This window comes from Fulmarus glacialis, unplaced genomic scaffold (assembly GCF_000690835.1).
Source record: "Fulmarus glacialis isolate BGI_N327 unplaced genomic scaffold, ASM69083v1 scaffold48506, whole genome shotgun sequence".
NCBI lineage: Eukaryota > Metazoa > Chordata > Aves > Procellariiformes > Procellariidae > Fulmarus > Fulmarus glacialis.
In genome coordinates this window covers 263-3859 of record NW_009219763.1, presented here as the reverse complement: position 1 = coordinate 3859, position 3597 = coordinate 263, and positions in this window count along the sequence as shown.

Here is a 3597-nt window from a genome sequence, read left to right as displayed (position 1 = left end):
GCTAAATGGCATGAAAATTACTCCGCAGATGAAATTCAAATGACCCACCAGAGACTGCATCTCTGTTTTAATGTGACTTTCTTTGCCCTTGCTGCCCTTGCCACTAAATTCTTCTTCAAGCTGGGTCCTCATCTTCATAGGCACTATTTTCCCATGGCAGCCAGATATTTTCTATGTCATTGTACTGGTTTTCTTTCCTCTTTTCTCCTTTTTTCTCACAAAACTCCGAATTCATTGGGGTAGAGTGAGAATTCTGATTAAAACCACATCTGTAGGAGTAAGACATAGAAAAATAATTTCCCTGATAGAAAATAATACTGAAGCTAATTCTCATTGTACTATTTTAAATATGGGAGAGATAATATTTAAAAAATATAATAAATGTACACTCTCCTTTTTATACTGTGCAATAATCCATTCAAATCTTTCCTCGGATGTATTAAAATTAAGTATACTTGGCTTTGTTTATTATTAAAACCTAAAATGCAGATTCATCACCATGAAGATAGGTTTGCATTGGCCACTCAGGCTTATTTATGGACCTGTGACTATATACCTGAGCTGCCTGAACTAATGGAGCAAACAATATTGAAAAATAAAATAAGTCAGCCTACCCATTATGCAGAATAGACAGCAATCAGTCTGAACTCCCAGGAGAACTTCTTAGGCATCAACCAGAAAGGTGGTTCCCGAGGCACCTTGTCACCCCTCTGCTTTTATTTTCACACTCTGATTTGCATTCCCTAATGATAGCAGGCAGCAAATCTGAACGTTCATCTCTACCCACAGCCCTTGTGAGGGACCACAAAGCCATCCTGAGCCTTTGTACTTCAGAGTGAGCGATGTTCTCTTTATTTGGGTGACTCAATAACCATGGCAACATTTTGTCTCCTTTGGCTTTGACAAGCCCATCCAGTTTACTCTGGAGCTTGCATTATCATTTCCTCACCTATACCAAGTTATCGCTGAACGCGTTCCCCAGCCCCTCATATAGTTAGCATTCACGCTGAGATCAGCAGTTTATTTTCCTCGCATACCTTTTCTAGCTGAATAGCCAGCACAACCCTGCTTCGCTCCAGCTCATGCCAAACTTCCCTGCTAACACCTGCCTGCCTCACGCTGACTTACAGGTATTGCTCTCTGTCTATACATCTGGGATATTTTTGTTCAATTACTTTTTTTCTCTGAGATAATAGCATCTACATTGGCAGCAAGCAGGAAGAAAGCCATTATTTCTGAATTCAGGCATTGACCTGAAAACATCCGTTAGAAGCAACACTGCAGCTAAACCCCACCAAAATCAGTGGGTATCTGATGGTTAAGTACCTTTGACAGTGGGATAACAAGTGCATTGAGGTGATTGCAACACTGAATCTTCCTAGCAGCTAAATTCGGGCAGGTGAGCAGAAGAGTGCAAAACAATGCAAAACAAAGTAAGAAAAAAACCCACTTGACATTTCCAAAGAACAAAAATGTATACCATGGCTTTACACATCTTTCACTGGTGGCTGCTACTTGGGTGCAGGAACTATTGCCTAGCAGCTCTGCGGATTTCATTAGCCCCTTCAGGCCATCAGGTGTATCACAGAGTTAGCAAGGTCTACATTTTTTCATCCAGTTTTAATTTGCTTAATTCACACTTCCTTCTATGTCCAGCTGACTGCTAGAAAGCCTGAGTGCTCCTGTTCCCATGCTAGAGTGTTATCAAAAACAGAAGACGGAAATCTTCTTTAGTTATTGTGAAGGAAGTTTTTGTTCTTACTAGATCTTCCTGGTGTAATCACATTTTCAGCAGAGTTCTATAAGAAGTACAAGTGTTTATCACCACTTTGTATTTAAAATATACAGTAGAAGTCCCATGGTAGTAATTTTCTCTTTGCAAAGCTGCCGTTCTCCCTTTTTGTATGATAGCAGTGATGGTAGGAGAGTTGTCAAGAGTGACATAAAATGAAACACTTCTTTAGATGGGACTCCAGTCAAGAGTGCTCGGTAAGAAAACTTTCCAGCAAGCTGCTTCCTAGCTGAAGTTGCTATAGATATGTTACAACCAACACGCTGGCTGGTAATGAACTTCCTTGCCCTGCTTCCCCACCCTCAGAAGTCTGTGGTGGCTGCTGACTGAAAACAGTCTTTTGCATTCACATATTACATGTAAACAAACTGAAGTGTTTCGGAAAATATTTATTGTGGTGGTTGCTGTTGAAGATTCTTATCTTCGAAAATGCAAGGTGCAAACAAAACAGACCATGGCTGTTTACAAACAGCATACAAGTACTTCCAGAGAGCTTCCTGTTGGGATCTGCAGGGGTTGGGAGATACCATACAAATGATCTGAAGTGCCCAGAAGTTCTTTATAAATACCAGAAGCCTTTTGAAAGCTCTTTGAACCCATTATTGGAAACCAATATACCTCACATCCACACAGATTTAGCGTGATGCAGGCTTGTATGTCTCAAATGAAATCACACATTTGACACTAAACATCTGCTAGAGCACCCTTCCTTCTTATCTAACGGCAAAGTCAAGAAGGTGGCAATTGAAAAAAAAATTACTAAAATGATGGACATGTTTAGACAGAGAATTATCCTCAGCTCTGCCTGACTACTCTGACTCCTCTGCAAATTGCCTTGGAAGGGAACAAAAAAAAGTTCAGCCATCCATTGCTAGGCTAGTTATTGCTACTTACTGAAGTGAAAAAATACACATGAGAAAATTGTTTACGATTACTTCCTGACTAAGAAAAGGCCATTACCAGCTTATACAAGCAAAGGACAATTTTCAGGCTCAGCATCCAGACACATTCTAGAAGAACACAGTAGACCTCAAGTATGCTTTTCATCAATAATTTCTAGGGTCTAAGTCGATCTCTCTCTTACCTTGGCCCCAACACCTGGGCATTGCTACAGCTTGTGAATAGGTACACACTATCATAACACATTTAATTCTGGAAAAACAGGGACTATGCTTACAGGAAAAGGAGAGAGATCTCACTAAAAGTTAAAAGACAGCAAAGGAAACTGTGGAATGCCATCGGCAATGCATTAAATACAGCCTATCTTGGCCAAAAAGTGCTAAAGGTCATCCCTCTACATGTTGAATTATTTGTGTGAGCTAAACAGAAATATAATGAGAGCTGTGAGGAACTCCTAGCTTCTAGAGCAGAAGATACAGATCTAGGTCCACCCTTCAATTTGTCTGTGGGCTTGTCTTGTTTGCATAAGCTTGGACTTTGACTTAACTAGTATATATGGCCATTTCCCCCAAAGAAAGTTCAGATGCTTAAATAATTGTGAAGGAAAGGCACAGATGCATAAGCCAGGGAAATAACACAGGACCTGTTTGTACCTAGTAAAGCATAAAATAAATTTTTACCCTTTTGCTTGTTTAATGTACCTTACAAACAACCACATATTAAACAGTCCACAAGTTTTTTTATTCAGCAAATATCTGCAAAATTAAACAACTGAAAGCTCTAAAGAAAATGTATAAATAACAATACATATGCCTTCCTAAATAAGGATGAAGAGAAAAATAAATGAAAACTAAGATATTTTAATATACTTGACCAGTAAGGGAGAGTGTTCATTAACAAGTAGG